General features: G+C 42.2%; 1 long non-coding RNA gene across 1 annotated transcript; it reads left to right on the top strand.

Annotated features, from left to right (window-relative positions):
• LOC110272236 lies at window positions 17,375-18,446 on the top strand. The gene is made up of 2 exons (XR_002363297.1): window positions 17,375-17,996; window positions 18,183-18,446. It is a non-coding gene; the product is annotated as an uncharacterized LOC110272236 (long non-coding RNA).

Genomic DNA, 22,018 nt, shown 5'->3' on the forward strand with positions numbered 1-22,018 from the left:
CTTTTTCTTACATACTCATGCATTTTCTTTTCATTTCACAACACTTATGCATTGATTCCTTTTTATTGACTTCACTTTGGGGCATTTTGTCCCCTTTTATTATTTTTTTTTCTCTTCTTTTTTTTTTCTTTCATTTTATTTTTCTTTTCATCATCATTTTTTTTTCTTTTCTTTCCTTTATATATATATTTTTTCTTTTTTTTTTTATTTTTTTTTATCAAAAAGCAGAGAAAATGCCCAAGAGCTCCCTATAATGTCCAAAACTCTTCTTTATTCAATCAAATATCAAACAATTCACAAAAATGCAATTTGATTTTAGGATTTATTCATCTACTACTAATGAATACAACATACTAACAACCAATCTTTACAAACAAATCAATATGAAATGAAAATCTACCTACAATGGCAACTCAAATCACTTATTAAACAAAACTAAAAGAGGATGGAAAGAGTTTACCATGGTGGGGTGTCTCCCACCTAGCACTTTTAGTTTGAGTCCTTAAGTTGGACATTTGAGGGGCTCATTGTCATGGTGGCTTATGTTTGTACTCATCCTTGAATCTCCAAGGATCTTTGCCTCTCAATTGGTTGACAGAATTTCCAACCATCTTCATCAAGCTTGGGCAAAGTTCTACCCAATATATGAGTCCCCATAGTTGGTCTTCATATAGCGAACCGGGATCCCATATCTTATCTTCACACCCATCTTCGATTTGATCTTCATACTTTTTCTTTCCGGGTGGTTGACATATAGAATTCTCTTTAGTATACCAAGCCTTCCTTTGAGACCCATGCAAAGTGGTATTCTTCCAATCATCGTTCCTATGCCTTGAAACCTTGACCTCAATGAGCCTAATTCCTAACTTGCAACCACTACACAATTCTCTTTTCCCCTTAAGTCCACAAAGAGCTCTAAGTTGTCCATTATTTTCAATCAAACCATATTCAAGTGGGAAATTAAAGTCTAGAGATAGAGATTTTACCCACTTAAATATTGTATTGGATGGTAACTTGGGAAGGGAGACCTCCCCACACTTAGACAATGCAAGGTCTACTTCCTTGTGCTCTTCTTTGTGTATTTCCACCTCTTTGCGAGCTTCCTTGATTTCAACCTTTCCCCTTTTATCACATAGCTTGGTGTTGTCTTCAAGAACTTTGATTTCTTGCCTAATGAGAGGTGGTTCAATTTTGGATAGAAATTCATTGATGAATAAATCCATTTCTTGGTCAACCTCTTCATATTCTTCAATTTCGATATACACCATGCCAACGTTTTCCTCTTGGTAGCTCTCTTTCTCATTGCTCACCAAGGGTATGGGAGGTTGTGCACACTCTTTTATACTTTCAACTCCATGTCCAATGGGAGAGGATTCCATTGTAGAGAGGAATTCATCCATGATTGAATCCATCTCTTGATAAACCTCTTCCAAGTCTCCAACGATGATATGCCTTGGAGGTTGCGCACCCTCCTCAACATCAATATCAAGCTTCTTGGACGAGTTCTCCATGATGCTACATTCTCATGGACTTTCAACATCTCCTAAATCTTCAACCACTTCTTCCTTTTCTTCAATGATTGTAGGCTCCTCCAATTGTTCCAACACAAAATTTGACTCCTCCTTCTCCACCGAATTTTCCAATTTCTCCTTCATGCTTTGCTCTTCTTTTGACTTTTCACATGTGGTCACGGAAGTACCTTGAGTATTCAAGCTTTGGTGGGCTAAAGTGTGCACCACCTTGGTCAAATTGGTCACAAACTCAAGTGTATCCCGCTTCATGGCTTCTTGTCCTTGGAGTAACAAAGTGAGAGGATCGTCTATTGGGGCTTGGGGTGAATAGGAAGGTTCATTATTTTGGAGGGAGGGTTCATGGTAGGAAGGTGGTTTTTCTTGGTAAAGGTATGGAGATGATGAGTATTGAGGTGGTTCTTGGGAGTAATCTTGATATGGTTGTGGTGATTCTAGAGGTTCTTGCTCATAATGGCCATAAAAATATGGTATGGATGATTGGTTATATGATGGATATGGATCATAAGGTGGTGTTTGGTGATGAAAGGCTTGTGAGAATGGTTGAGGTTCATGTTGAGGATGAGATTCATAGGCATATGGTGGTGGTGCTTGGAAGTCACAAGGTGATTCACCATAGCCGTTGAATTGACATGCATTAGGATGAGGGTTATACCTATAAGTGTCCGGAGGTTGATGCCAATAGGAGTGATCAATTCCTTGAGGCTCCTCCCATCTTAGAGTGTTCCATCCATAATGAGCGTCATAATTGAAGTTCACATTTTCTACAACACAATTATACCCAAACTCATAGCCAAAGTGAGAATTCATAGTGGAAAAGCAAAATAAAACTAACAAAAACTAGAAAACAAGCAAAAGACAATCCTATTCACACTATTCACATATGTACAATAACCAATAACATAACACCATTGCAACTCCCCGGCAACGGCGCCATTTTGATGATTATTATGAATTACCTCTTATTGAATTGAAAGAATGTAGAGGGAACAATACTAGATCTACAACAAAATGCAAGAACAACATAAAGGAAATTACAACAAAAGGATGGAAGAAGAATGAATGTAACAACAAGGACTTGAGAAGATAGAAGTAGAAGAAGATGAATTAAAATCTAGATCTAAGAACTAAACCTAATCCTAATTCTAGAGAGAAGTGAGAGCTTCTCTCTCTAGAAACTAATTACAAAGCTAAACTAAACTAATTGGTAACTAACATCTAAAGTGATCAATCTTTCATTCTTTTATTCCTTTCCCTTAGCAATTTGGCGCCAAAAATGGGTTCAGAAACCCTCTCAAATCGCCAGGCACGTGTTGCATTAATGAGGTCATGTGCCATCATCGGCGCGTGCGCGCATGGTACGCGTGCGCGTCCCTGGTCGATTCTGCAATGTGCGCGCGAGCGCCTTGTGCGCGTGCGCGTGCATGACTGACTTTGCTTCTTTGACTTTTTATGCTTCTCTCCACTTGTATGCTTCCTTCCTTGCTTCCTTTGATCCATGCCTAGTTTCAACCTGAGGTTACTAGCAAACACATCAAGGCATCGTATGAAATCAAACAGAAACTAGAATTCACCAAGATAAGGCTTAAAAAGCATGTTTTTACACTTAAGCACAATCATGGGAGAGATAGCAAAACCATGCTAACTCTTAGGCTAAATGTGACAAAAGGTTATCAAAATGTTCTAAATTCAAGGCAAAAAAACCGTCAAATTGGGGTTTGTCAACGGCCATGACAATGACCACGATTCAGATCTAGAAAACAAAACGCCGCACAAGAACGCGGACACTACACTGAAGGATGATCCGGAATCAAACGGGGACAAAAACTCATCAAATCCCGGGGTAATAGAAGCACTTCAAGATCGTTTAAAGCAACTCGAAAAAGAAATCCAACAACAACGAGAGGTTGGGAAAGATCTAAAGAGAGGTACGGCGACGTCGAGAACTAGAAGACAAACTCCTACAACTTGAAGCCGATCTCAAAGCAAAGGCTACCCAGACCACTCCTGAGGACAACTCTCGCAAGGATCAAGATCCATTCACTAGGAAAATCATGAAGACTAAAATCCCTAAAGACTTTAAACTTCTGGATATGACTTTGTATGATGGCACCACAGATCCCAACCATCATCTCAGCAACTTCAGAAGCAGAATGTACCTCACCGACGCTCCAGATGCCGTTCGCTGCAAAGCCTTTCCAACAACTCTCACGAAGACAGCAATCAGATGGTTCGATAACCTACCTCCCAAGTCCATCTCAAACTTTGATGACCTGGCCAAAAAGTTCCTGGCCAGATTCTCCATCCAGAAAGATAAGGCCAAGCACGCCCCCAGTTTACTAGGGATCAAGCAAGGAGATCGGGAAAGCCTCCGCAACTACACGGAAAGATTCAACAAAACATGCATGGATATACAAAGCTTACCAACAGAGGCCGCCATCATGGGACTCATCAATGGCCTACGAGAGAGACCTTTTAGCCAATCTATATCAAAGAAGTACCCTACCTCCTTAGACGAAGTACAAGAGCGAGCAGAAAAATATATCAACATGGAAGAAAACGCTCGGTTGGGAGAAGCCTCAAAATCTGGGACCCCCTACCGAGATAAAGACAAGGAATCCAAAAGAAAAGAAGATCGACAAGGGGAAAAAATCAAAAAATACCATAATTACACTCCTCTCAGGGCATCCCTGGTCGACGTATATAAAGAAGTCTGCCATACAGAGAAAATCTCCCCAGCGCGGCCACTCAAAGGCAAAAGAGGAGGAGGAAACTGGAAGGAATACTATGAATACCATCGAGTCCGAGGGCACTCCACCAACGAGTGCTTCGACTTAAAAAATATCATAGAAAAATTGGTGAGAGAAGGAAAATTAGATCGATTTCTGGCTACCCGAGATGATGACCAAAGAAAGAGACGAAGGGACGAAGATGCCAGACGAACTGAACGATCACCCCAGACACCAGAGAGACACATCCACATGATACACGACGGATTCGCAGGAGGTGGGATCTCCAAATCATCTCGCAAGAGATATCTCAAAGAAGTATATCATGTCGAGGGAAAGAAGGAAGCACCCGACATCCCTGCGATAACATTCACTAAAGAGGACGCATCCGGCATCATCCCGGGACACGACGATCCCATGGTCATCACTATCATACTGGCAAATGCCAATCTACATCGCACATTAATAGACCAAGGGAGCTCCGCCGACATCTTATTCAAAACTGCCTTCGACAAACTCGGCTTGGAAGAAAGGGAGCTTAAGGCATACCCAAACAGCTTGTTAGGGCTGGGAGATACCCCAGTACAACCACTAGGATACGTATCACTGCACACAAGCTTTGGAAAAGGGAACCAGTCCAAGACGCTCAAAATAGACTACATTGTGGTCGACGTGAGTTCAGCCTACAATGCCCTAATAGGTAGGACCACACTAAATTAACTTGGCGCAATAGTCTCGACCCCGCATCTATGCATGAAATTTCCAACTACAGAAGGGATAGCTACAATAAAAGCAGATCAAAAGATGGTGCGCCGCTGTTATAACGAAAGTCTAAACCTCAGAGGCAGAGGAGAAGAGTTTTATACAATTGAGCTTGGCAGAATTCAGCAACGAGAAGAACTCCGTCCGCAGTCAGAAGGCGAGATAGAGAAGGTTCAGATCGGAGACACCTCGGACAAAACAACTAATATAGGAACGATCCTAAGAGGAGACTCAAAAGAATTACTGATACAATTCTTACGCGACAATGTCGATCTCTTCGCATGGAAAGCCGCAGACATGCCAGGCATAGACCCCAAGCTAATGTGCCACAAGTTGGCGGTCTATCCAGGATCTCGGCCGGTGCAGCAGAGACGAAGAAAACTTGGGCCAGAGCGATCCCAAGCTGTGGAAGAGCATGTACAGACACTACTGGAGGCAGGATTCATAAGAGAAGTCAAGTATCCACTATGGCTAGCCAACGTCGTCTTGGTGAAAAAATCAAATGGGAAGTGGCGAATGTGTACCGATTACACTGATCTCAACAAAGCCTGCCCGAAAGATCCTTACCCACTCCCAAGTATCGACGCTCTGGTAGATACTTTCTCTGGATATAGATACCTTTCGTTTATGGACGCATACTCGGGATACAACCAAATCCCCATGTATCCACCAGATCAAGAAAAGACATCGTTTTTAACGCCGAAAGCAAATTACTGCTTCATCGTGATGCCTTTCGGTCTCAAGAACGCGGGAGCTACTTATCAAAGGCTAATGAATAAGGTCTTTTCAGATCACATCGGAAAAATTATGGAAGTCTATGTGGACGACATGTTGATAAAGACACAAAGCGAAGATACGTTATTGTCCGACCTGGCTCAAATGTTCGACACTATAAGAAAGCACGACATGCAACTCAATCCCGCAAAATGCACCTTTGCAGTAGAAGCAGGCAAATTCTTAGGTTTCATGCTCACACAGAGAGGAATTGAAGCAAACTCGGATAAATGTCAAGCCATACTCAACATGAAGAGCCCCACCTGTGTTAAAGAAGTACAGCAACTCAACGGGAGGTTGGCCGCCCTATCCAAATTCTTAGCAGGAGCAGCGATAAGATCTCTCCCCTTCTATGCTACTTTAAGGAAGGGAAAGCAGTTCGAATGGACGACGGAATGTGAACAAGCCTTCCAAGACTTCAAAGAATTCTTAGGACGGCCGCCTATCCTATCTCGGCCACGAGAAGGAGAACCGCTCATATTATATCTTGCGGTAGGAAGTCGGGTGATAGCCTCAGCACTAGTCAGAGAAGACGAAAGTGGGCAACAACCCGTTTACTTCATTTGCAAAGCGCTACAGGGATCCGAGCTGAACTACCAGAAAATAGAAAAGTTTGCCTATACTCTCATTCTAATATCTCGACGACTTCGCCCGTACTTCCAGGCTCACACCATTAAGGTTTGAACTAACCAGCCCATAAAAGGAATATTGCAGAAAACACATTTAGCAGACAGAATTTTACAATGGGCAGTCGAGTTATCAGAGTTCGATCTCTAATATGAAGCTCGGACGGCCATCAAATCACAGTATCTGGCCGACTTTATCGCAGAATTCACAGATGTCCTGGAAACTCCCACAGAATGGAATCTCTATGTGGATGGTTCTTCAAATAAAACTGGAAGCGGCACAGGCGTGATAATAGAAAGCAACCAAGGAACCCAAGTTGAGCTCTCCCTCAAGTTCGGGTTCTCGGCCTCAAATAACCAAGCGAAATATGAAGCATTATTAGCTGGTTTGAAGCTGGCTAAAGAGGTTGGAGCTTAAAAACTCAACATTTACAGCGATTCACAAGTGATCACATCACAAATAATAGGGAGCTATCAAGCCAAAGATCCCACCATGAAAAAGTATCTGGATAAAACCAAGGAACAGCTCGGACAACTCGGAGAGTATAAGATCTGCCACATACCTCGCGAACAAAATGTTCGAGCTGACGCACTCTCAAAACTAGCAAGCACCAAACCAGGGGGCAACAATAGAAGCCTCATCCAGGAAATATTACAAAACCCGTCAATCTCGGAAGAGGAAAAAGTCCTAGCCATAACAAGTCAGGACCAAGGATGGATGACCCCCATAATCAACTACCTCAAAGCAGGAACACTCCCCACAGAAGAAAAGGAGGAAAAGAAGTTAAAAAGGGAGGCACAGTACTACACCATCATAGACAACATCCTGTACAAAAGAGGGATCTCAATACCATTACTAAAATGCGTGCCGACCTCCAACACAAAGGAAGTGCTAGAAGAAGTACACGGCGGCATTTGTGGCAATCATCTCGGAGCACGAGCTCTCACCAAAAAGGTACTCCGAGCGGGATTTTATTGGCCGACTCTACAGAAGGAAGCTACAGAATTTGTAAAGACATGCCCACCATGTCAGAAACATGCCAACTTTCACATCGCCCCGCCAGAAGGGCTCATCAGTGTAATTTCGCCCTGGCTGTTTGCAAGATGGGGACTCGATCTTCTCGCCCCTTCCCTCAGGGGTTAGGACAAGTTAAATTTCTCATAGTAGGGGTAGACTATTTCACAAAGTGGATTGAGGCAGAACCCCTAGCCAACGCCACCGCTCAAAGAAGCCGGAAATTCCTATATAGAAATATTGTCACAAGGTTTGGGGTTCCATATTCAATAACCACAGACAATGGCACTCAATTCACAGATGCAGGCTTCAGAAAACTAGTAGCCGACTTGAATATAAAGCACCAGTACACCTCCGTGAACACCCACAAGCCAATGGACAGGCCGAAGCTGCCAACAAAGTCATATTGGCCGGGTTAAAACGGAGATTACAAGATACAAAGGGAGCTTGGGCAAAGGAGCTTCCACAGGTCCTATGGGCATATCGAACGACGCCACATTCCACCACGAAGGAATCCCCCTTCCGGTTAGCATATGGAATAGAAGCAATGATCCCAGTAGAGATCGAGGAAGGATTGCCTAGAGTGGTTCATTACAATGAGGGAGCAAACTCCCAACTTCAGAGGGAAGAGCTTGACCTACTACCTGAAATCCAAGAAAGAGCTCGGATTAGGGAAGAAGCACTAAAGCGTCGAATGGCTTCCAGATATAATCAAAGGGTAGTGCCGAGAAGTTTCACGGAGAATGATCTCATCCTAATCCGAAATGATATCGGAACAACTCGATCAGGAGAAGGAAAGCTGGCAGCAAACTGGAAAGGACCCTACCGAGTCGTATAAGTACTTGGGAAGGGCTACTACAGACTGTCCGAACTCGATGGACGAGAGCTTCCCAGATCATGGCACGCCTGCAACCTAAGAAGGTACTACAATTAGAAAAGGTAAAAGATCTCATTATTGGATGCACTCTTTTTCTTGAAAAGGTTTTTTGACGAGGCACCAAGTTGAGACTCAGACACTATCCGACTTAAAGGGATGAAAAATTCCCACATGTATATATTTGCACTTTCCTTTGAATAAAATATATTTTTTAGATATTCTACAAGATCTCAAGATGTATTAATCTGAAGCATTTATCGTCCGATTATAAAGCAACAGATCGGCAGAAAGTGAAAAACAATTTCACTGCACGATCACGATAAAGATAAACCGTCCGATAAAGGTGAAAACGCGATTCACCCAAAAGACGATCTAGAGATGACAACCACTTTCTACAAATCGGCAAAGATGAACACAGAATAATGTAAGAAGTTATCGAAAGTGATCCAAAAAAGAACCTGACGAGGTTTTACAGATTGCTAAAATAATAACTTAAAGACTGGCCGACGTTAAGAAGTCGGACCAAGTCAACCCAAGTTATAAGTAAACCCTGGAAAGAGGTCTGGCGAACCCTATTAAAGAGGATTACTTTAACTTAGAAAGGCCCGACATGACAAAGTCAGCCCAAAATGAAAAAGTTATAAAAGTAGTCCCTGAAAGAGACCTGACAAAGGTCCAAAAAAGAGGACTACAAAAATAACTTAGAAAGAGGACGACGCAAAGAAGTCGACCTCCTACAAACAAGTTATAAAAGTAATCCCTGAAAGAGACCTGACAAAGGTCCAAAAAAGAGGATTACAAAATAACTTAGAAGAGATCGACCTAACGAAGTCGATCTCCTACAAAAGAAAGTTATAAAAGTAATCCCTGAAAGAGACCTGACAAAGGTCCAAAAAAGAGGATTACTAGGAATAACTTAAAAATGAAAGCTACAGCTTGGACCGACAGGAGAAGTCGGACCAACGAAAACTACAGCTTGGACCGACAAGATAAGTCGGACCAACAAAACTACCACTTGGACCGACAAGAGAAATCGGACCAAAGAAAGCAAAAGAAGGACCGGCAAGAAAAGTCGGACCAAAAAGAAACAAGCGCTAAAAGGGACATAGCTTTACCCAATAAGCCACCCGACAAGGCTAACAAAATTGTTCAAGACTAACTAAAAAGGTTCCGCCAAGAACACTAAGAGTTGTCGAACGAAAGTCGTCCTACCTCAACCAAAAAGGAGACACCACAGACAAGTCGAAAGAAGGCCGAAAAGACCTCTCAAACAAATTATGCAAAAGATCGACATGATAGAATCGGTCAACTACAAATAAACTTGGAAAAGGACAACATAAGAGAAGCCGGTCATGGATTGACACTTAAAAACAGCTCAAAAAGGCTGAGCAACAAGACCTCAACATTCTCAAAGCGCATAAAGAAGTGCAAGCAAGCATGAGATAAAATACCAAGCTTCAGGGTTAGACCCAAAAAAGCTTAGAAGCTACTCGTTGCGTTTGTTTTAATGGGTTGCTAAAAGCAACCAAAAAGAGTGTCATCAAAGGATACCAACCACAAAGTAAAAAGTTAAAAGCCCACAAGCCGGGCCAACTACACAGATATCAAAAAACTAAAGATCAGAAGACTTTTTAATAGCACCAGTCTGAGGAGAAGGAGGGCGAGCCTGGAGAGGAACAGCATCCACAGTACCATCGTCCCGGTTTAAGATCTGGCAGTCAGGATCAGAAACAGGAGGGCCGACCTCAGTAGGAGGAACAGTAGGAGTTGACACCTTGGCAGAAGGAACAGGGAGAGGTTCAACATCATCATCATCCTCATCATCAGGGACAACCTTACCATTCCTGACGACATTCTCCAGGCTGAAGAGAGTGAGGTCAGCCCCGGGAGCAATAATCCAAACCTGCTCCTTCAGGTTCTCGTAAGCAGCAGTCACACTGCCAACGAGATGACCCTGGAGCTCAGAGTAATCAACTCGGGCATTCTCCAACTCCTCCCTCAGGTGCACCACCTCCCGATAAGATGTCACATAACTGTCCTTATGTCTCATAGCCGTATCCTCGGCCAGCCTCACCGAAGCCGCCAGAGAGAGGGAACTCGCCTTCTCATTCTTCAGATCCTTCTCCAACTTGGCTACCTTTACCTCAAGCTCTTCCTTCAGGCCCTTCATCCGGTCGAACTCCTATTTAGCCTCCTCCATAAATTCCTTAGTGGCATGGAGAGGAAGATTCTGAGTAGTTCGGTACAAGGCAGCCCCCATGTATGCCATTTTAACACTGTTTCGGGTCATAAAATCCAGATGGCGAAGGATTGACACATCATCCATGGGGAGGGTACCGTAGGGACTGATCTGCTGATCTACGAATTCGATTGCATTAAAATCAGGGGCGTCAAGGTTGAAGACCTCAGTTGTTTTTTGTTTCTTATTGGGAGGAGCACCAGAAGTAGCAGCTGAAGACTGTGGAGGCTCAGCCAGACGAACTCGAGGAGTGGGGATCACTTTTCTCGGCCCAGGAGAACTCGGCATGGGCGGCTTCACTGGCACTTGGGAAAATCCCTCCCCGGCCGCCTTGGCCGAGATGTTTTGAGCAGCAGCAGCCTTCTTCGCCTTCTTGTAGGCCTTCAGGGAATCATTATTTTTCGACATCTCTGAAAGAACAGAATCAACCATAACGACAAGTTACAACACAGGAAAAGAAAAGCTCAGAAAGCAAGTATAAAAACAAATCAGACAGTACCCAAAGCAGTTCAAACCAAAGACGGATCACTCAAGAATCTTTTTGTATCCAGATGGGGTGGTTTCCCCCACAAATCCTCAAGAACAACCACAAAAGCCCACTCAACCTCATTAAGCATCTCCCATGTATAACGTGGCACTCTCACATTCTTTTGCCACTCTAGAGGAAAAGCAGGCTCATCATTTTCATCAAGAAAAAAGGGGCGGACCCCCTCAACAGCACGGACGCGGAAGAAATAGTTCTTAAAATCTTTAAAAGACTCATCATACATGGCAAAAACTTTTTTCCCCTGGGCCGACCTGAAAGAAACCCAGGAAGCTTTCTTTTTGGAGGAACCTCCGGGCTTGGCCGAGACGAAAAGATAAAGGAAAAGAGTTTCAGAAGGTGCTATGCCTAACTCTTGGCAAAGTAGTTGAAATATTTTGATAAAACCCCAGGAATTCGGATGAAGCTGGGATGGAGCAATGTTACATGACCACAACAGGCCGGTTTCAAAAGCAGTAAAAGGAAAAGTAACGTCTAACTGGCTGAAGAAGTATTCATAAGCGTAAAAGAAGGGACGCTCCCCCTCGATGAAAGTATAAAAGCAAGCCCTCTCATCGGAATCAGGAGCTACGAGTTCATAATCCCTCTCCCGGGCACTGCTACTACAAATCTTAAGACGCTTCCTCAGTTCTACACAAAATTCAGCATCCACGACAGAGACACACATTAGGACAAGGGAGTCCAGCCAATCAGACATCCCCTCAGAAACTTTGGAAGACACCTCTACAATGTTATTGCGAGAAGACATGACGCCGAATAATCCTACAAATAAGAAAAGAAGATTGGATTACTAAAAAACATCTCGGACGAGGGGCAAAACAACTCGACAAAAATGACACAGGCAAACACATAGGAAAGGAAAACCCCAAGACTCAAAACCAAAGTCTTGGGGCATCCTTTGGAGGCAGAAATAAGGCAAGGTTTTAGGAAATTCCTACAGCTTACGAAGGTCTCAAATAAACGCAAAGGAAGCAAAAACACAAAAAGCCACTATCTTTCTACAGTTTCACCAAACAAAAGGGCATAGCAAAAAGCCGAAAGCAGGAAAATCGTCAAAGATACAACCTTTTCACAGAAACAAAAATCATCATTTCAAATACAATCATCAAAAGCACAAGCGGAAGCGACGGCAACATGCAAAACTCTAAAGGCATCAAGCAGCAGAGAAAGTCAAAGAAATCACACAAAAAGATGAAGAAATCCCAGAATACACAACAATCAGGCACAGTAAAACAGAAAAATCCAAACTTTCTCCAAATCAGACTTTCTCTAAATCAGACAAGAAAATGACGCAGAAGAAAGAGAAGGAGAAAACCAACCTGGAACAAAAGAGAAGCTGCAAAAACTGAAGACGGGAAAATGGAATCAACCCAGAGAATCACCAAATGATACTATCACGCAAGGAAAGGTAGAATGATGCGGATGAAAACAAAAAGTGAAAGAGTGAAGGAAGAAGTTACGAAGGAGAGAAACCGTTTTTTGATCGAAAGATTCAAAATAAAAACCAAGGGAAACGGGCAATTAAAACCAATTAATAAAGGTATTTAAAGCCTCGCATATTCCCAAAGTCAAAATATTAAATGCAAAAGCGCGCGCTTTCAGAAGAAGCGAAAGAAGAAACGTTCCACATTCAAAAAGACTCTACAAAGAAAGGAATCGACAAAATGCTTGAGTTCGGCTTCACTAAAAAGGACCGAAGCCAAGGATTCGACCTCAACAAGAAAGACCGAGCTCAAGCAGGGGCACTGTTCATACCCTGGGTCGAAGCTACCCGACCTGGGATGATTGGCGACAAAGCGACCAACCTCTTCAGGATCGGCTACCCGACCTCTTCTCAAAGAGGTCGGCCAAATCAACAGGAGAGCCCAATAAAGGGTCCAAATAGAGGAACACGACCCAAATCAAAAGGCGGCTCAAGCCTACAGAGAGAAGGGCAGTTCCGTTGAAGATAAGCTGACCTCACCAAAGATAAAATAAGATAAGATAAGATAAGATAACTAACTTATCTTATCTAAGAAGGTCACTTCTCACTACTATAAATACACTGGAGCACCCAGGTATAACTCATACTCTGATTCTACTAAAAACCTGCTTAATACCCGTGCTAACTTAAGCATCGGAGTCTCTTGCAGGTACCTCCCACCCTCCGGTGGCCAAGGATCACCAGTGCAGCAAGTCCAACAAGTCGGACACAACAGCTCCGGCCGCCACTAGCCAGCCGGACATGCCATCTCCGACCAGTACAGAAGATCTCATTCGAGATCGACCTCCAGTTTCAGGTAACCCTCGGAACAAGTACCAAACCTCTAGAAAATCTGCAAAGATTGCAAAGCAATGAAGAAACAAGCCAGACAGATGCTTGAGCACGACTTCCAAAGAGATCGAAGCTCTGAAAAGCACGATCTCACGGAAAGATCGAACTCAAGCAGGGGCACTGTTCATACCCTGGGTCAAGATGTCCGACCCAGGATGTTTAGCGACAAGCCGACCGACATCTTCAGGTCAGACTATCCGACCTCTTCTCAAAGAGCTCGGTCAATGTCCGACCTCTTCGGAAAGAACTCGGCCAAATCGCCGTAAGAGGCCCAAGCAGGCCCAAACGAAGGGACACAGCCCAATCTAAAGGCAGTCAAAGCCTAGAAAGATAAAGGCAGTTCCCTAGAAGATAAGATGACCTCACTCAAAGATAAGATAAGATAAGATAACTAACTTATCTTATCTAAGAAGGTTACTCTACACCATTATAAATACGCTGGAGCACCCAGGTATAACTCATACTCTGATTCTACTAAAAACCTGCTTAATACCCTTGCTAACTTAAGCATCGGAGTCCCTTGCAGGTACCCCCTACCCTCCGATGACGAAGGATCAGCAATGCAGCCAGTCCAACAATTCGGACACGACAGCTCCGGCCGCCACTCACCAGCCGGACACGTCAGCACCGACCAGTACAGAAGATCTCGTCCGAGATCGACCTCCAGTTTCAGGTAACCCTCGGAACAGGTATCAATATTTGGAAGAAGATATGGGTATTTTGGACACGCCTTGTTCATGTCGGTGTAGTCAACGCACATCCTCCACTTGCTGTTCTGTTTCTTGACTAGCATCGCATTTGCCAGCCAAGCCGGATATTTGACCTCTCTGATGAAGCCAGCCTCTAGGAGGGATCGAATTTGCTCTTCGACCACTTGAGCTCGTTCAGGACCGAGCTTCCATCTCCTCTGCTGTACAAGTTGGGATCCTGGGTACACTGACAATTTGTGTGCTATGAGCTCAGGATTTATACCGGGCATGTTAGAGGCTTTCCAGGCGAAGAGATCGGAATTCTCTTGTAGGAGCCTTATCAGCTTCTGCTTCAAGTCTTCTTTCAGATTGGCTCCTATTTTGGTATTTTTTCCGTCCTCTTGCCCGATATGGACTTCTTCGGTCTTCCCTCTGGGTTGTGGTCGCAACTCTTCTCTAGCTCGGATAGCTCCGAGATTAATTGTATTCACTTCCTTGCCTTTGTCCCTCAGGTTTAGGCTTTCATTGTAGCACTTTCTCGCCAGCTTCTGATCTCCCCTGATGGTTGCTATTCCATCTGGTGTTGGGGATTTCATGTAAAGGTGGGCGGTGGATACCACTGCTCCAAGCCGATTTAGGGTCGTTCTTCCTATTAAAGCATTATAGACCGAGCCCACATCAACAACTATGAAGTCAATGCTTAGAGTTTTGGATTTCATCCCCTTTTCAAAGGTTTTATGTAGGGGTATGAATCCTGGTGGTTTTGTGGGTGTGTCCCCCAATCCGAAGAGGGTGTCAGGATACGCCCTTAACTCCTTCTCGTCCAATCCCAACTTATCAAAAGCTGGTTTGAACATGATGTCTGCTGAGCTCCCCTGATCCACTAGGGTTCTATGTAGATGAGCATTGGCGAGAATCATGGTAATTATCACCGGATCGTCATGTCCGGGGGTAATACCCTGCACGTCTTCTTTGGTAAAACAAATGGTGGGGAGGTCAAGTAGATCCCTTCTGACTTGATAAACTTCCTTTAAATGCCTTTTACGAGATGATTTTGTGAGTCCCCCTCCAGCGAACCCTCCCGAGATCATGTGTATGTGTCATTCCGGGGTCCGTGGTGGTGGGTCTCTCCGATCTTTCTCATCTCGCCTCCTCTTTCCATGGTTGTCCGACCTTTCCATGAGATATCTTTCAAGCTGACCTTCCCTGGCCAGCTTTTCTATCACATTTCTTAGGTCATAAAAATCATTTGTTGAGTGCCCATATAACTTGTGATATTCACAGTATTCGCTACCACTTTCCTCCTTTTTGTTCTTGATGGGCCGGGGGGAGGTAGCTTTTCAGTGTGACATATTTCCCTGTAGATGTCGACTAGGGAAACTCGCAAAGGAGTATAAGAGTGATACCTCCTGGGCCTTTCATACCCAACTTCTTCTTTTTTCTTGGGCTCCCTCTCCTTCTCCTTTGATGAGTGAGAGTGCCCAGGTCGCCAGCTTGGTTCTCGCAGCCTGGCATTTTCCTCCATATTGATGTAATTTTCAGCTTTTTCTTGTACATCACTCAAAGAAGTCGAATGCCTTTTCGAGATGGACTGAGAAAAGGGGCCTTCTCGAAGTCCATTTACTAGGCCCATGATTACTGCTTCTGTAGGTAGCTCTTGCATTTCCAAACACGCCTTGTTGAACCTCTCCATGTAGTCTCTCAGGGGTCCTCCGATCTCTTGTTTTACTCCCAGGAGAATAGGCGCGTGCTTGACTTTGTCCTTTTGAATTGAAAATCACATCAGGAACTTTCACGCAAGGTCTTTGAAACTGGTGACCGACCTTGGGGGGAGGTTTTCGAACCACTTCATCGCCGCTTTTATCAAAGTCATTGGGAAGCTTTGTAGTGGGTAGCATCAGAGGCGTCGGCCAGATACATTCGACTTTTGAAGTTGCTCAGGTGATGCTTTGGGTCGGTGGTCCCGTAGTAGAGATCCATGTCAGGGCTTTTGAAGTTTCTTAGAACTTTTGCCCTCATGATGTCTTCACTGAACGGATCTTCTCCCCCTAAGGGGGGAATCTTCTCGGTCACTGCGAGAGTTCTTACCTCGGAGATTGGATTCTAATCTTAAGAGCTTTTTTTAAGCTCTTTTCATCGCTCAACCTCTCTCCTTAGGTTTCTCTCCGCTTCCCTCTATCACTCTAGTTCTTGTTCTAGCTGTTCTAGCCATCCTTGGTGGCCGTGAAGCAGCCCCATGAGGTCGGTGGCGTGAGGTTGCCCCCTTTCTCTGATTCGTGCACTTCAGAGGGGATTCCCTTTGGGTCTTTCACCCCTGAGGGGCCTTCTCTATGCTGGTTATCCGCTCCTTGCAGAGTTATTATGGTTCTGTCATTGTTGACTGCATCTTGGTGTTCTTGCTCAAATTTGAACGCAGTGTGTCCGTCCTCGTTCAGGTCATCCACCATCATGCGTTCATCTCCCAGGTCTCCGGCAACGTCGCCAATGTTACGTAGGTAACTTGAGATAGGTGGATTGGTCTTGAAGGATTGGCCCAAACGTCAGTGGAAGGTGGTCTCTGACTTGGTTTACGTTTAGGAGCTGCCGTCCGAGTTGCGTATGTGAAAGAATGGGGGGTGGTACCTGCAAAGACATTCTGATGCCTAAGTTAGCAAGGGAGTAAGCAGGTTTAGAGTATTGGAACTTGGTTTTACCTGAGTGTGTTAGTATATTTATAGTGGTGATCTAATAACCACCGTTGGAGTAGTTCCACTTCTGAAGGTGGATAACTATCCCTTTATCTTAGGGTTGTTAAGATATTGCTTCTGGAAGTGGATGTAAGATTTTAGGAGACAGTTACTTATTCGAATAATTGTTATCTGCCAGCTTATGTCGAGTCCGACCTCTTTGGAGGGGGGCTTATATCGTATCCGACCTCCTCGAGGAGGTCGTGTAGATGGTGAAGGCCATCCTCTGGATTGGACCTTTTTGATTTATTTGGGCCTGGATCAAAGTGTTGGACCAGGGTATGAACACTTATATTTATCAAAATTTATACACATAAATTAATATAGTTTATATCTATATTTTTAAAAATTGCAAACATAAATTAAAAAAAATTATTTACTCTAAAAATACTAAAATTTACTAGCTCCAAGAATTTCTCTTTTCTGATTTTGGTAACTGAAAAAAAAATTATTCTATTCCTTGTCTCATTTATCCTTTTTTTAATCTCTATTTTATTTCTTAAATTTTTACATTATCACCCATGAAGGAATGATGTCTACTGGTGGAGATTACAAAAAAGAAGTAGGGTAGTATACCCAAAGTTACATTAAAGAAATATAAAAAGATAAAAGATCTAATTGAGAAAGAAAGAACAAAGAGTGTGTGGCTGATAATTATTACAGTCTCTCAAGTTCTTAGAGCAGCTTGACCGAAGAAGAAAGGATCTTTGCCGAAGCCCGTCGATCACTTTCAAAGACCCAAGAATTAGGATTTTTTCAAATATTCCAGAGAATAATTACAAGATGCAGAGTTAGATGGGTTGAATTTATTTCTACCTTGACTACATTAAGAATTCTCAATCATCATTCATGAAACTTGTTGCTACCTCCAACAGCTCTTGGCATGTATGATAATAGCGGACTTTGATTTTAGATTTCTTCCATCATTTTGCATCTAAATAAACAGTATACAACTGTTTCATCTTTTTCTTAGCAATTTGGGCAGATTTTTGATGTGGAAGAGAACCGCCGATGGAGAAGGCAGAGCACATGGAGCTGTTCATGAAGACACTTCCACAAAAAAAAAATTGTGCAAAGTTCTAAGTCTCCAAATAGAGTTCCAAAGTTCTATTTGCACGCATGAGTGGGGGGCATAACTCAATAGGTTCATGGAGAAAATTATATACAACTAGGTAATCTGAGGCTATAGTATAAGACTTGTTCTTGTTCAGTGTCCATTGGATTTGATCCTCCTCTTCCTCAATTTTAATTGAAAAGATTCTATTGTTGATTTCTTTAGGAAAAAGGCTTTGAAACTAGTTGCTGATTCCACTGTTTTTCTTCATTTAATGGGTCTTTAACCCAAATGATTGTTATAGCTATTGCGTGGAGAGTTGAACTTTGGAAAATGGTGAAAAAGTATGGAGGAGGTAGCCAGGGATCGTCAAAAACTCTGATGGAGGAGCCCGAGCTAACTTGCCAGTTCAGGCCTTTCTCAACAACATTTTTACCATCTAGCAGACTTTGCCAGCCCCATGAAGATAATGTCCCTATTTATGCTCTCATTGCATCAGAATGTCTAAAATACTTTCCTTTGAGAATTCTTACTAGTAAGGACTTGGGTTGAGCAATTATTCTCGAAAACTATTTTTCTAGTAGAGCTAGGTTCTGAGATTTTAGGTCTTTGATTTCTAAACCACCTTCTTTCTTTGGCCTAGTCAGTGTATTCTAGCTTATCCAAACCATTCTCCTCTCAGAATTCCTTTGCCCCCACCAGAATTGTGAAAGCATGCTATGAATTTATAAAATTAAAGTGTCAGGGAGTTTGAAGCATGACAAGATATATATTGGGATTGCCTCACCAACTACTTTAAGTAAAACATATCGTCCACCCGATGAAGGAGAGCTCCTCTTTCACCCCATTATCTTCTTTCGAAATTTTTCCTTGATTAAAATAAATGTCGCCTTCTTTGATCTATTCACAATAGAGGGTAGACCAAGATACTTGTCCTGTGCACCAACATGGCTAATATTAGAGTCTCTGTCAGTTGAGTCCATAGTGATTGTGGAGTATTATTACTAAAGAAAATAGCGAATTTGTTGAGGTTAACCCGCTGTCCACTAAAGCTCCCATAGTGCTCCAACAACTCTAGAACTCTACCTGAGCTATTACTAGATACCTTACAAAATAAGATAGAATCATCTGCAAATAGAAGGTGGTTTACTCTTGGGCATCGTCTATTCACCTGGATACCTTGAATTGCACTGCTTTGTTCAGCATTGTGTAGCAAGAAGGAGAGGCCTTCTGCACAAAATAGGAAAAGATACGGGGATAGAAGATCATCTTGTCAGATACCTCTATTTGATTTAAAGAAATCATAAGGTTGACCTTTCAGAACAATATATCAAGAAACAATAGTTACCAATTCACGAATAGAATTCATCACAATATTATCAAAACCCAATTTGTCCAATATAAACCACAAAAAGTGTTATTCCACTCTATCATAAGCCTTGTTCATATCTAGTTTGATAGCCATTTCGTATTCCATCCCCTACTTCTTGGTTTTTAAGTAATGCATACACTCATGAGTTATCAGGATGTTATCAGATATTAGATGACCTTTGATAAATACACTCTGATTTAAGCTGACAAGCTTATTCATTAAACCTTGAAATTTGTGCAATATCACCTTAGATATAAATTTATAGACAATTATTGAGAGGTTAATATATCTCACCTGAGCCATGTTGCTTGCATCCGGTATTTTTGGAATGAGGCAAATATGCGTGTGGTTGAAACTTTTGAGAATTTGACCACCCGCAAAAAAGCTCCATATTGTCCAAAAAATATCACCATTCACAATATCCCAATAAGTCTGAAAGAATTTTGAGGTCATCCCATCATCACCAGAGGCACTTTAGAAATGTATGCTGAATGTTGTTTGTTTTACTTCCTCCATAGTAATAGACCTTCTGAGCTTTTGGTTCATAACAGCTAATACTCTAGGTTCAAAATCATCAAAGAAGGGATCTGGATCAGCATAACACTCTAATGAGAATATACCTTTAAAGTATTTTTCAGTAATTACGGTAATGGCAGCGTTAGAGGTAGCTTCCTCTCCATTATCATCAATTAGCTTCCATATCTTATTTTTTTTTATTCTCAATCTAAACTTTTGATAAAAGAACTTAGTGTCTTGACCACCCTCATTAAGCCATTTGACTCTTAATTTTTCTGTCTAATAAAGCTCTTCATCCGGAAAAGTAATTTCTAGCTTCCTTTCAAAGTCTGTTAATTTGGTGCCCCTAGAATCCCTGCTGCCCGAAGATCTTCAATGTGACTAGTGGGCTGGTCAATTTCGTTTTTAGAGTTATAGTTGCTCTCTTGTTGTCATTGAACAATTCTGTGCCTACATCTTTTTATTTTTGAGATAGGGTGAACATGAATGAGCCATCAATCTCCTCTCTCCAAACCTCTCCCACTATCCGTCTTATTTCCTCCATTGCACACCATCTGTTTTTGGAATTTAAAGCATTTTTTTTACCTTTCTGAATTCGGATTGGTATCAAGTAATAAGGGGGCATGATCCGAGCCTAGTTCAGAAAGTCTGATAACCATGGAGTTAGAATATTGCTGCTGCCAATCAATTCCTATTAATACCCTGTCCAATCTCTCCTGAATTAATTCATTTTCTCTATGTCTGTTTGATCATGTAAACGGCCTCCCAATCATACCTAGATCCAAGAGAAAATTATCATCAACAAAATCACTAAATGCATAAATGGTAGAAAGAGCTTTATCATATCCACCCTCTTTTTCTAACTAAGACAAAATAGCATTAAAATCACCCATGATAATAACCTTACCCTTAAACTGTTGAATAATAGGATGTAGCTCCACAAATTGATGAAAGCGTGTCTGTTCATTAGTGCTTAAATATACACCAATCTCATTAAGAGTCATATCCTAAACTTTGGAAGCAATGAAATATCAGTTTGATTAGGTCATTTGAACATTCAGCCCATCTTTCCATTCAAAAGCTATCCCATCTACTGTTCTATCCGACTCCATAATATGATGATTATAACCAACTAAATTCAACTTTTGTTCCACTTGTCGAACTTGGTTTTTAGTTTCACAGATGAAACCAAGCTCGGGAGGGTGAGATTCTTTAAGATTATGGATTGTTAGGGGTCTCCCAAAACCCTGACAGTTCTATGATATTAGCCTCATATCTCTTTGGGTGGCACTTGACGGCTATCACCCTCCACCTAATCATCCTATTGCATGTTGATTCCCAAACAGTTTTTTTTAAGTTGTCTCCATTCTCCTTTTCCATATATCTTCCTTTTTCCTCCAAAATTTCGGTTTCGGATCTAATCTTTCTGTCTTGCTAACTTCTTCAGTTTCAGATTTTTATTCATTTTGGGAGATCTAGAATAAGAGCTCAAAGTTGAGTCCTCCAGATTTTTTTGGTTTGTGATGCCTTGCAAGATTATTGCTTTTCCCATGCTGGCTACTGATATCAAACCATCAATCTCCCCTCCTCTTAAATCATCAGCCAAGATTCTGGGTGCCTTTTCAGCTATCTAATTCTTTTTGTCTCCCGTATCAACTACCTTCAATTTAGAAAAACCCTTCACCAATCAGTCAGGAGTGGGATTCTTCTTTGGTTGAGGAAAGCTTGTCCCAACTGTAGTTGAGCCACTCTCCAATTTAGTTTCTTTTTATACAGTTCTAGACTGAATCTTCAGTGAAGTCATTACATCCTTTTAATTCATGGCCTATCTTTCTACAATAGACACAAAACTTTTCTACCCTTTCATACCAAAGGCAAATCTCCATGGAATTCTGTTTCGGTCCTACAATTGTAAGCTTGTTCATCAATCTTCGATCTCTACATAATTTCACCCTTTCCTTGAGAATTATGGTTTCTTTGCCCTTAATCTCAAAGAAACCAAGAGTACATCTCCCATGCTTCCACCCACTTTTTGCCCTACCTCCTTCGTTTTGAAACTCTCCGACATTTTTCAAAATTGTAGCCAAATCGAGAATGTCAAAATCACATCCCTTATAGTCTCATACTCATCCCTTTATTTTCTTACGTACAGAATGAAGCCTTTGAAAAACCATGGTGAGCCCCTCTCAATACGGAGCAGTTTAGATTCTTGTTCGAAAAAGAATTAACAACAATTATGCCTAATCGCACTC

This window comes from Arachis ipaensis, chromosome B01, assembly GCF_000816755.2.
Source record: "Arachis ipaensis cultivar K30076 chromosome B01, Araip1.1, whole genome shotgun sequence".
Classification (NCBI taxonomy): Eukaryota; Viridiplantae; Streptophyta; class Magnoliopsida; order Fabales; family Fabaceae; genus Arachis; species Arachis ipaensis.